The sequence below is a fragment of the Salminus brasiliensis genome, chromosome 8 (assembly GCF_030463535.1).
Source record: "Salminus brasiliensis chromosome 8, fSalBra1.hap2, whole genome shotgun sequence".
Lineage (NCBI taxonomy): Eukaryota > Metazoa > Chordata > Actinopteri > Characiformes > Bryconidae > Salminus > Salminus brasiliensis.
Genome location: NC_132885.1, coordinates 6,811,337 through 6,825,174, shown reverse-complemented (window position 1 = coordinate 6,825,174; position 13,838 = coordinate 6,811,337).

Genomic DNA, 13,838 nt, shown 5'->3' with positions numbered 1-13,838 from the left:
TGCTCACGCAGAAGAGGGAATCGATAAAAGGCATCTGCAAGGTGAAGAGACAAGCTTCACTCTCTAATGTGAAACCTCAGCTTTGGGCTATCTGCCCCTAAAGACACATTAGACCTGTTTCAGGAGAGCAGACACATGCTAAATTAACGATGAGGCCCCAATTCCCAAGGCCTTCGTCCTAGTGTGACTCTAAATTAAATAAGCATGGGGTAGTGAGGGTTTGAGGAAGCTCTGTATGCATTATGTGGATAGATGAGCCTCTGGTTGCCCTTTCATTCTGACTTTCACTTTATAGAGACAAGTCATCTGTTTGCTAAGTGTTAAATAATGCACAGATGATGCACATTTTAACCCTCTGAGGCATAACTAGTCAGCATTATTGCGTATTGCATCGTCTGCGTATTTATGTATCAGCACTGACTCCTGTCTCTGGAAGTGTCTTAGTTGTAGTGTGTATTTAGAGCCTTTTTTATTTGTGCCTGACAAAGGATACATGTTCCAAGTATGAAGCCCTTCTGTAAATTGTTCTAGGGGATCTGAAAAATGCTCTAAGTGGAAATGAGGACATTTTCAATGCATCATAGTGGTAGTGGAGGCATAGTGGTAAGAGCACTTGATTATTGTTCACAGGGTTGTGAGTTCAAAACCCACGTCTGCTAAGACGCCACTGTTAGACCCTTGAGAAAGACCCTTGAAGCAACATCAAGTAGCATTTTTACCTTTAAATAAAATGTTCAATGTCATGTTGATTCTCCACTGACTGTAACAGGGAGAATGGCATCTCTGTCATTAACACTCAAGGCCTTAACGCTGCTACTGCACTATAAAGCATTGGTGGAGCTGCTCGAGACCTCTCTGCCTCAGTCCATATGCTTTTCTACCCTTAGATGTTGCTTCTGTATCTCTCAGCTTGTCCCCAAATGTGCACACTGTCTCATGTAGTGCTGATTTAATACTCTGTGCTCTAGGGGTGTCGTAGAACCTCTGTCTTTTTAAACTTGAGTGCTGCTGAAAGGTGATGCCACTGTGTGATGAGAGTGAGGCCGTTCCTTTCAAAACGAAGACAAGTATATCATCTCTACTTCTCGTTTTAGCACTAAAGAGAAACATTTCTCTTGTTGTTGTTCTTGTTCTTGTTACTGCAGCTACTAATTTTGTTGTTGTTGCCGCAGCTACTGACTCTGTTGTTGTTGTTGTTGTTACCGCAGCTACTGATTCTGTTGTTTTTATTGTTACTGCAGCTACTCATTCTGTTGTTTTTGCTGTTATTGTTGCTACTGATTCTGTTGTTGTTAACAAAGTTACTGATATTATACTTGCTGTTGTTACCACAGCTACTGAATCTGTTGTTGTTACCACAGCTACTGTTTCTGCTGTTGTTGTTGTCGCAGCTACTGATTCTGTTGTTGTTGTTGTTACTGCAGCTACTGATTCTGTTGTTGTTACCAAAGTTACTGATATTATAGTTGTTTTTGTTACTGCAGCTACTGTTTCTGTTGTTGTTGTTGTTACCATAGCTACTAATAATAGTGTTGTTGTTGTTACCGTAGCTACTGTTTCTGTTGTTGTTGTTACCACAGCTACTAATAATATTGTTGTTGTTGTCACCACAGCTACTGCTGCTACTACGACTACTAATATTACACCTGCTACTACTGCTACTACTACTACTACTACTGCCGCCGCTACCACTACTACTACTACTACTGCTACTACTACTGCTGCCGCTGCCGCTACTACTACTGCCACTGCCGCTACTACCATTACTAGTACCACTACCACTGCTGCTGCTGCTACTAGTACTTCTATTAATACTACTACTACTACTACTGCTTTTGCTACTACTGCTGCTGCTGCTGCTACTACTGCTACTACTATTACTAGTACCAATAATACTACTGCCGCTGCTACTACTTTCATTACTGCTGCTGCTACTAGTACTTCTAATACTATTACTACTACCGCTACTTCTACTGCTATTATTATTGATACTGCCACTACGACTACCACATTTCTTCTAAAATCAAGGGAATCAATAAAGAGTTTGGCCATCCATTGCTGCAGTAACAGTCTTTAAACTAACTAAAAGGCTTTAGTCTAGATGTTGGAATATTGCTGTGAAGTTTGATTGCACTCAGCCATGATGATTGGTGATAGTTCTGGATCACAAACACCACTTAAACTTATCCCAAAGGTACTGGATGGAGCTTAATAATTTCAGGAAACACAGTTCCACTGCTCCACAGCCTTTTTGACAGATGTACTGCATTGGACAGGTTTGTTTGTGTGTGATCAAGCTCCTCTGATCCTACTTCCAGTGCTTTTTAAATGCAAATTATATGACTGTGTAACACTAGACTGGGCCTAAGAGTAGCTCACTCTCCTAATTAGAAAGGGGTGTCTGGATGCTTGTCTAGATACAATGTATTATTATAACAACTCACTGAGTTTCTGTGTTTGCCGAGTCACGAGTCGGCACTGCTGTTGTGATATCATGCTCTGCATGTGGACCAAGGCTCTTGTCGCGTCAGTCACATCATTTCAGCATCACCCGCTTCTGGCCTGGGGTTGGCGACACGGGCGCCGTGTAATTGGGGCGTGTTTTCTCGTGGCCTCATTCGGAGAGTGTCAGGCGGAGAGCATGATGCAGCTCTAATTGGCTTCAACCCCCCTCATGCTTGGCGATGGGTTCACCAGCAGGGTCGCGTCTCAGCCGCATGCAGGTCACACTCCTCATTATAAGAATCACAACACCAGGGCAGGAGCGTGTGCCCATCAGCCCGGCAGGCTCTGCTGTGACGGCACAGAGCTTCCCCCGCAGTGACAGCCCACTAAGATGCTGGCGATCACAAGCGCAGCAGCCGTGACGAGCAAGCAGATGCTTGATCATGCATATATTCTTAATCTCTTCTTCTAACATTAGCTGATGCTCAGTGAAACTAAGCAAGCAGGAGGTGATTTCATGACTTCAGGTTAAGATATAGAGCAGCTGCCTGTCTGTAGGATTACAGCCGTGAGGTCAAGATTTGAGAGCATCTTTAAAGGGCTGTGAAGAAGAATTTCTGCTGAATGATGGAGCTGTGTGACTGATGTGACTCCTGGCTTTTTGTTAAACCTGTAAGCTTAGTAATATTTTACTTATGGATCTAAAATATTAAAATGAATAATTATATGAAGCTAATATGTCTGAAATGGAGAGTGAGAGCTTATTAAAAGGTGTTACATGTAAAAATAAGCATGCAGGCATTTGCATTAATATGTCATAAGTGAGGCTTAACAGATCGTTATTTCTATAACCTCTTAACACTCCAAAGCTTAGTACACTCTAAAGTGTATTACTCAGTAAGTTAGGGGTTAATATCCTTGGAACTTCTTTTTTAGAAGTTTAGTGTGCTTTAAGGTACGTACAGCTTTACAGAGGGGGTCACATATGCTGGGAGAGGCTGGACGTAAGTGCAATGTGTTTAAAGGTACTGTATAATGTAAAACTGTTTATTTGGGTATAGTTAATGAATAAGGAGAGTTCAGTATGCAGACATAACAAATCATTAACCTTAAATACTGCTGTTCCTCCTTAACTTCAACCCTAAACTTGCTGGCTAGAGGCCAGAGGCACGGTGTTAGCCTTTGCAGCAGCTAAAAGCCAACACCAGGCTGACCAGCTACAATATTTTGTGCTAGCTAACTACACCAACATGCCAACTGGGCATCACTGTCCACTGAATAATTTAAAACACAGCAACTACTTCAGGCTAAAAGCTAACACCAGGTGACTGAAGCGTAAGCAATTGTTATTATGTGGCCTGCTGGAGTCTTTGCAGCAGCTGAAATGAAACTTTTTACAGTGCTAAGCTATTCAGTGTTATGCCAGGCTATGCTGTGCATCTACTATGTGCTCTCTCTCTTAGGAACCAGCCAATAAATACAAGGCTTTTTCCCCTACAAGCCCACCATAAAAGGGAGTCATTCTGAACCCAAATAACAAGGTGGTAAACAGGCTTGTGAAACCACAACTAAGTATTTCCTAAGCATTCACCATCAACCAAAGTCACATGCTTTAGAAGTTTATTCATTAAACTACTTACAGAATCAGCCAAGGCATTCTTTAGCACCTTTGAAACTAAACTAAGAGGCAAGGCATTAGGGGGCTAACATGTCCAAATGGGACTTACGTTGGTGGAGCGTGGGCTAGGTGAGTTCCAGGTGAGCATGGGCTGAGTGGGTTTGTACATACGTTTATACTGGGACCCAGTTGGGCTTCACAAATGGTCCCGATCGTTATACAATAACCTGTTAGCTGGGCTGACAGAGAGGATGCAACAAAAATGTAATATACTGCAACTTGCTACTCCAGAGATGCAAAATTAGGCAATACTACCACAGGGAACCGGAGGCAGTACAGCCAGAAGACCAGATCTGTGGTAGGGAAATATTTATGAAAATCTGAATTGTGGAATTTCAAAGAATATTAAAACTCCTATAAAAAATATACAAAAATGAAATGCTGTTGTTAAAATGCTGAAAGTGTTCAGATATGCAAGACTATTTTTAAACCAGCATTTAATTGATTTCTAGGTTTCTATGGAAACCTATGAGAGAACCTTCTCTGACATTTGCTTTTTAATTTTACTTGAGAAACAAGAGTCACAAAAGAAGCAAACAAGTAACATTTACATTAATGACATTCGGCATATTAAGTGTTAGGAGTCCTGGCCAAGACCTCTTATTGGTGTAGCATGGTGTGCTTGTCCAGCAAGGGAATCAAACCCTAGTCTGGCACAGAGAAGGTGGTGTTATTACCCACTGTAACACCAACCACAACCTAAATATCAGCGTTTTAAAAAATATTTGGATGAAAACTTGTATGGACCGTATGTATTTACCCTTAGTATGCATGCTAGTATAAATTTAGCTACTTTGCTGACACAGATGTGCAAATGCACACACACAAACAGATTGTCTAATACCTGTAGAGAAGTACCACCAATACAATAGGACTCTCTGGAGCATATAAACATGAGCATCGGCACCACGCTGCCTAATGCCAGGTGTGGGCTAGAGGGGTATAAAGTCCCCAGCATTGAGCTGTGGAGCAGTGGAAGAACTGTCTTCTCCAGAATGATGAATGGTGCTCCATCCACTACTTTTGGGATGAGTTGAGGATAATGGAAGGAAGGGGGTGATCATCCAACATTCTGATGTCACTAACTCTCTTGCCAAACGCAATCAAATCCTCACAGCAATTCCCTAAAATCTAGTAGAAAACCTTCTTCCCTGGACAGTACAGACAGTTACTCCATCAAAAGCAGGATAAGCTCTATTTCAATAGCCTTGATTTCATGCAAAGAATAAATAAGATGGTGTCCCAATACTTTTGTCCATATAGTCTCTATAATCTTGTTTATATAGGCATGATTGTGTGTGTAGCTAGTGTGCCACTGGCCTTTAGAGGCCAAACTTGAACCCAATAACAAACACAGATGCAAACTGCACAACGGCACAGGAGTACAGTGGAGAATGTGTGTATACATAAGGCAAACAAACAAACAAACAAACAACAAAATATAAACCAAAACATAGCCTCAGATGCTTTTCCAGCATCTTCCAGCCTTTTCCAGGGTCTTCTCTTTCCAAAGGCCTCCTCTAAACTGGCTTGGAGAGCCTCCAATTTCAAAGTGTCCTGGCTTAGGGAATGAGCCCTGAACACCCGTTCCAGAGCTTGACAGCACCGCCGCCTTTCCACCAGTCCTCTAGCTTTTCTTAGCTGTGTTCCCAGTGAGTCTTTTTCCTAGTTCACATCCATCATGTTTCCCTTGTGGTCTGTGTTTCATTGTGTTCTTGGTCTCCTAGTTCCTGTTTCTTGAGAAGTTCTGTGACTCATCTAGCCTGCAGTCTTAAAAATAAAGGATCTTAAATGGTTATTTAACTCCTTAAACAGGCTATAGCCTGCCAGAAGGCCAAACGTCTGTTACCAAAGAATAGCTCCACTAGTTTATACAGTAGTACCTATAGTTACAGAATAATACACCTTGGGCCCTGTTTTAATGATCTTTAGGCGAGTTGTCAACCGTGGAGTAACTAGGACGTCTAGGAAGTCTAAGTCTCTTAATTAATCATGGGTGTGTTTTGGGTGTATCGTGCAGTAAATCAATCCGTGTGTCACTCGCCATTCCCTTTAAGAGCCAAGTGTGGTCTGAGTTTGGCAGATTGCTATTTTAGTGGCGCATCATGCATGGTCTGGGGAGGCTTGCTGAAGCGATGGAGCGCCTGGCCTCTAGAATAATATTATTTTATTTTGTCTTCTGTTTATTGTTGATGTAAAAGTTTGCATAGCTGCCAACTGGCACATGCTAAGGGTTTGTGCACTGCTGCATGTCCATGTGAGGTGTACAGGCGTTGGGCATGCAATTCACTGCCAAGACAGCAACGAATGTCTGGCTGTTGATGTCTGCCCAGGTTGTTTTTAGTCAGTGGCGCACCTGTGTTTTCTGTTGCCAAGATATTAATGCGCCAGAAATCAACCTGAACACACCTCATTTCGAGACCACCGCGCCCATCTGCATAGATATATCCGCCTGCATCGTTAATGCTATTTAAACGACGCAGGCGGAAGGCCTGGAAATAGACTGTTGGCGAGGTGTAAGATAGCAATGAGCTTTGTTTAAGATAGAGGACCTTGTGTGTAATAAGCCTTTCTGCATTAAGGAGTTAAACTTTTACTCCACACACACATCTTACAAAAAATGTTTTTTAAAGAACCATCCACGGAAAGATTCTCGAAGAAATTAAGGGTGCTTTCACATCTACCTTGTTAGGTGCGGATCTGTCGGCTGCTTTCTTTAGCTCGGTTTGTTTTTGACAGGTGTAAACCTTCCAACCCTACTCAGGTACACACCAAACAAGAGGATGATGGTTCACCAAAAGTATGCTTCTAAGCAGCTGTGGTCCAGTTCAGTGCTGGTGGGAATGCGTTTTTTATGATGGTCCACAATGAATGAGGGAATTCAACAGGTCAGCACTGTATCGTCCACATAATCTACCTGTCTTGCTTTTAACTCTTTACAGATGCTGGTACTGTTCTTGCAGCACAAACCACTCATACTGATGGTGTGTGAGCACATCCCAGCTCGTAAGGGGTTTATGTTTGGGTTAGTAGTAGCGTTACGTGAACGCTCTGAACGTTTGTTTTTTATGGTATTTGTGCACTTGTTACTTCGCCTATTCATTTCATTGGAGAGAGCTGGCTCATGTCCATGGTGCATAGCAGATTGCGTTGTCATACGGCAAACACATTCCGTGAATTTTAACTTTATGCAGCTGAGTACGCCCGCTGCTTTGCTTCTGGCCAATCAGGGAAGAGTATGTTAGTACATCATACGAGTATCTCACACACAGAACAAACACCTTTCAAATAAGGAGGAAAAAAGGATAACTGTATCTGAATTTCCTGAATTAGTTTAAAAATATGTTCAACCTGTCAAGTTTTTGAGACGTCGCTAGAATGTTTGATTTATTTCTTTATTTTTTACATTTATCCATTTATTCTCACAATTGAAAATGGGCTTTGTATATTTTGTAGGCAGATTTCAAATTCAGAAAATATTCTATATATGTTCAAATAAAAGCAATGCTTAAGTTTGGAAACCATTTTGTGCCAAATTTATTACATACATTAATTATCACTGTTTTTATCAGTTTTATCAGCGTTTTTATTGCACTGTATTTTATGTGTCTTTGGTTTTGGGAAAGTATTATCATAGAGACAGCTGAAGGAAGTGTTTGTCTAACTGTCTAAGACATGTTCTAATAATCATTATTACAGGACACATTTTCAGAACGTTCCTGGTAATTGTGATTGTAAACTAATAGACTGAAACTCTAAGGTAAACAGTTCTTGACCTTTGATAAATCTATTTAATTCTACTAGCCCTCCTATGTGATTCCTAATTGTATGTTCTCAATAAGTTCATGCATGTTTACATGAACATACACTATATGGACAAAAGTATTGGGACACCTGCTCATTCGCAATTTCTTCTAAAATCAAGGGTATTAAAAGTTCATCCTTTAAGAGTTAAAGGTTTATCCTGTTAAGAGTTTATCCTGCTTTTGTTGGAGTAAATGTCTCTACCGTCCAGGGAAGATTTTCTACTAGGCTTTTGTCAAGCTATGTGTGAAACTGAAAGTAGCTGAAGAATAGACACACAGTGTATTATGACCAGTAAAAGACATCCCATATGCTTTAGTTGAAGCCTGTAACAGATGGCAACACATAGTTCATCTGGTATGTTGCAGTTTGACACTACCTCTGTCAGTAAAGGGCCTCGGCCCAGAGCTACCGCTGCAATGTTCATTTCATGTGTTGTTCATGTTCAATGTTCATGTGCTTTTTTTAATTCCTAGAAATTCTTAAGCCTTCTTAGAAGGCCTCAAAGCTGTGATGGTGATGGTTCATCACTGGCTTACAGGACATGCCAAGGTACACTCTGTTGCAGAATAGCTCCTCAGAGCCTCTGAAGATGGCCTGAATTAGGAGCAACTGGCCCACAAGCTCTTTTAAATAATCTAGCTCGACAAATGACCATGAGGAACCGAATTGGCCAGCGACCCGTGCTGCTGTACCGTGTGTCACAATATTCTCCTGTCTTCTTTGCTTTGCTTTGAGCCTGATTCGACACGCTGGAGAAAGCATTAATGCCTTGTAAATGGCCACACATCCCTCCTTGTACAGGCAAGCCCACCGAAGGTTGAGGAGAGGGAGCTGGAACAAGAGGCCATTAATCATTTATCATGCTATTGCAGGCCAGTATGTGGTTAATAATAACCTTAATAGATGGACTGTAGAGGTAGCATTGCTGAAGTTTTGGCTGAGAGTTTTGCTCTGACCTAGTACTGAACCATGAGTCTTTGGCACTGCACTGTGCTTGAGAAACAAACAACATCTGTACACACACTGCAACACTAAATACACACAAGGAAACACAATATCATGCAGAATATCATACTGGCAGGCCAGGAACACTCAGCAGCTATCCAGGATTTTTTGTTTGTCTGGTAGAAACAGCTGATCAAAGCAAAGTGAAAAAAAGAAAAGAAAATAAACAACAAACAAACAAACAAACAACATCTTTAAAATGTATTACAACCCCCTCCTTAGAGAACTGAGACACACAACCCCGTTAACCATGCTGTAGGCCTCTATCAATGGTCAGTGTCTGACCACAGAGCGGCTCTTGGCTGGATGTTTTTGGATGGTGGACCCACTCTCAACCATAATAGTGACACTGTAGTGAATAGTAGATACTTCAGCAACATACATACAGGTCACTGCCTCTCTGAGAACAGTCCACCATCCAAATAAGATCTAGTCAGCATCAGTGCCTAGAAACTGACCAGTAATGAGTGGGGCTGTTCAACTGCAATTGTGACTGTACACCAATATAGTGGACATCTACAGTCCTGTAGGTCTTTTAACCACAGAGCTGCTCTTGTCTGGAGTATCACCTTAATGCCACTGCTGAGAAGGCTCCACCACTCAAACCATAAGCCTTGGGTAGTGCACTGTGCAGATGTTGCAAAGCAAACATCTGTACACACACTGCACCATACACTATCCAAAAGTTTGTGGACACCCCTTCTAATGAATGCGTTTGGTTACTTTAGGTGGCACTGTTTGCTGATATAGATGTGCAAATGCACAAACACAAAGCTTGTGAAGTCCCTGTAGAGAAGTACTGTCAAAAGAATAGGACTCTCTGGAGCAGATAAACATAAACCTACTGGCAAAATGACTAATGCCAGGTGTGGGCTAGAGGGGTATAAAGCCCCCCAGCTTTGAGCTGTGGAGCAGTGGAACTGAAATAATGGATTGTGCATCATCCAATTCTTTTGTGATAAAGAGGAGAGTTGGGGATGAGGTGGGGTGATGATCATCCAATCCAATGCTGATCTCGCTAAATGCAATCACATCAATGCTCCATTGAAATCTAGTAGAAAACCTTCCCTGGACAGTAGAGTCATTCAGAATATCACACCAGAGACTTTTTTGGTCTGTTAGAAACAACTGATCAAAGCAAAGTGTACAAACACGGTGTGTGAAAGCCATACAGATTCACTTAGCTAATGGAGGACCTGCATATTTCCTATAACCCCTGCCCCCGCCCCCCTTTGGCAATGGATTTCACAGTGCAGACTTTAATATTGTTATAATGGGTTGCCATTAGGCCCATGTTAATAGACTTCCTGCAAGTTCTCAGCATTATATTTGGTCAAGGGAGTTCACGCTCGCTCTCGAGCCTGAATGGTATGGACAGATGAGCCTGAGGCTTTCTGGAACAGCCATGCGCTTCTATATTCCTTCCTATATGAGGCTGTTCTCTCATATGTGACAAAAGGGCTATACTTCTGCCTGTTTGTGAGGAGATTTAAGCATGGAGCTGGAAGAGAAAGAGGCTGTTGGCACTAAAGAGAAAAGCCTGGATTTTTCCCCCCTCTTTTTTTAAGTATATTCATATTCCTCTCACAATCTCTAGTCTGTCCTGTGTGACAAATCAAACCCAGCCGGCGAGGTCCGGGAATCCCCTGCAGTGTGGAATAAAGGTGAATTTATTACTTTCTCCATTATTCAAACTGTTCAGGAACAAATCTCCTGGTCTAATTCCGCGTCGGGACTTTTTTGCCTTCGTGATGGTGCACAGATTGATTTTGCATGTTACATTACACAGGGAGGTTAAGTGAATCCTATGGAAACATAAAGATCCTGAAGCCATGTCATGCTTCCAATGTGGAAGAGATTCTTCCTCCAAGGCTTTGTGCACTGAAGCTCAATGGAACAGTGGGCTTTTCAAACTTCAGACTAATCTTCTCACTTATTATGTTTGCATATTGCAAAGCCATTGTTTTGTGAGTGTACATTTTTTCCTTATCATTTTGCTGTAGAATAAATGCAACAAATATATGTAATAAAATAAATATTGATACCGTCTCAGCTCCCTGTTGTTCAGTCTGATTTGGGCCTTTGGGAAACTTTTCCTTGATTTCTTTCATAGGAAAGAGATGGCCATGCAAAAGTTTGTCTTACATCTCAATGATGCAAATAGACTAGTAACACTGCTAACCAACCACATAGGTTACCACAGCAGCCACTTGTCAACACCCTTGCATCCACATGAGACACCAAAACAACCACTTGGGTACAGTAAGAACTGCCTAGCAACCACCTACCAGAACCCTAGCAACCACTAAGCAACACCATAGCAACCACCTTGGATACCAAAGCAACTATTGAGCAACATCTAGCAATGACTTTGCAACACCCTAGCAACCACATGAGATACAATTTCAACTGCATATCAATTCATCAACAACAATAGCAACTAGCAACAACCTAGCAATCACTTAGCTCTATCTCAATCGCATCCACACAGCATAACAACTACATGGAATACCAAAACAGCCATTTCGCAACATCATAGCAACCATCTACCAACTACCTAGCAATTCCATAACAACCACCTGGTATACCATAGCAGCCACCCCAGTTTGGACCCTAGAGACCACATAGCAGATGCCTGGAAGTGGGAACAACTTAGGCTGTGCAATCATTCTGTGTTGCTTCAGGAAATACCCTTTTCTACACTGTAAAAGGTCTTGAGGAACCTTTGGAGGTTCTTCAGTTTGAGGAACCTTCATGACCTCTTTCTACTAAAAAGCTTTTTCCCTCAAAGCACTATACGAGGTTCCTCCACAGTTTCAAATTGAAGAACCTCCAAATTCTTCTCAAGAATCTTAAACTTTCAGCACTGTGGTTAGGTTCGGCCCTTTGCATTCCCCCTTAGAATATGGTTCTTAACATATGAGGTCATTAGAAAGTTACTTTATGGTTTGAAACATGATCAATAATGATTGGATATAAAAATGATCTTGCTTTTTGGTGGTTGGTATTAAAATATTACACTGAAAATGTTCAAATAAACACTAAAAATGAAAAAGTGAATTTTCTTTGTTTTGTTGTGCATTTTCATTCATATTCCTATTCATATGCAAATGACCCCAGAGCAGAGGTATCATTTACATTTATCAGAGGCAAGCTTTTTTATTCTAAGGGAAAAAAGAGAATGGAAAATGGTCAATAAATCATTGCTGGCTGTAGTACTAAAAACACACAAATATCCCAAGTGAATCCTAGCAGGCTGTTCACTTCTAATGTGGCCTTTAAAATGTGACAGTCACACAGGCTTTTTGAAATGTGAAGCAGCATGAAGGTCATTGAAATGTAGACTTCTGTACATGGTACACTTTATGTCCCAAAGTGTGTAGATTTGATTGCATTCAGGCAATCATACGAGAGCATTAGTAAGGTCTGGAACTGATGCTGAATGACAGCTCATCCCAAGGTGTTGTTTGGAGCTCCATCACTCCAGAGAACACAGTTCCCCTGCTCTGATACCCTTCTGGCTGCTGCCTGACATTAAGCATTGCATCTTTTGGCTACTGTGGAGCTGATTCACAGTGTTCAATACTGCTGGAAATTTTGGAAATATATGATTATGCATGCTGGGTGTATGATTGCATTGGATTGGATTGAATTCTACACTAGAAACTGGGGGTAAAAGTGTGTCATTAGAACTTCCGACAATCCCAAGCCAGATCTGAAGAACTGATCTGTACAGATTCTTCACCTTGGCTTTTCTGGGTACACTCTCAGTACGATCTACAGTACATCCCACGTCAGTCCTCTGATGTAACCCACATGCACTTTCATTTTTTTACTGACCTCCAGGAGGACAGATAAAAGGTTGTCTTCCTTCTCTCAGGCAGGGAGACTGTTCATGTAGAGTACAGGGACCTGTGAAAAAGATCCATGTTGTGGATCGGGCTGTGCTGGGGATCAGAGGCAGGTTCTGGTAGTTATTAGTCAGGCTGTGACGAACCATCTCCGTTTGGCACGAGGCATTTTCCACTGAGTTTGGCTAGAAGCTCTAATCAATCTATGTCTGTCTATCTCTTGCCCTCACTTTCCCTCTGGTCCTGTTTTCTCTTTAAAGTGTCTGCTGCTTGCACAAGGGTGCTGAGCTCACCGAGCGGTTCAGTGCCCTTAATGAAACTGTGCTTCACTTTAGGATAATACTCTCTCTGGGTGCAGGCTGCTAATAATGCTGCAGTGTAAGTACATTGTTGCAGAAAGGAGAGAGAGTGGAATTACATTTCGATTTCAGCTGTTCAACTCAGATCTACGTTTACTCCTAACCAACGGTGTTTAATCCCCTCCTACAAGGAAGGTTTTATTTATATGCGTATATACATACATACTGATGCAAAACCAGTAGGTCAGCGACCAGAGACAGACTTTTATTTATTTAATTCCTGATTTTATTCAGGTCAGGAATGATTGTTATGGGCATTTCTAAACAATTGCAGATTCAGGTGCGTTTTTCAGACTGCTTGGACAGCTGTACTCCTCTGGTTGCCTTAAAATAGTTATACTACTACTACTACTACTAATAACAATAATAATCATTTAAAAACTTTACTGTTAAATTGGCTATACTAAAATGCTCATTTTGCAAGCTTATCATCAGTGACTCTGACTGGAAGCGCTAGCTGTTCAAGAGGACCCTGAGTAGACCCGGGTGGTCCAAGAGAATAAGGCGCCGTCACTTTGACCAAGTTTGAGTTTGCTGGTCATTTTGCTAGCCATCGGTAGCCAAGGCCCCAAGAGAGCACAGTTGGCCTTGCTCTCTTCAGGGTTTCTCCCCACATCACTCAGGTGCAGTGCTGGCTGGCACTGGCATCTGCTGGCCAAGGGTGACTGAGCTTTCCTCCAAGCATGTTGATTG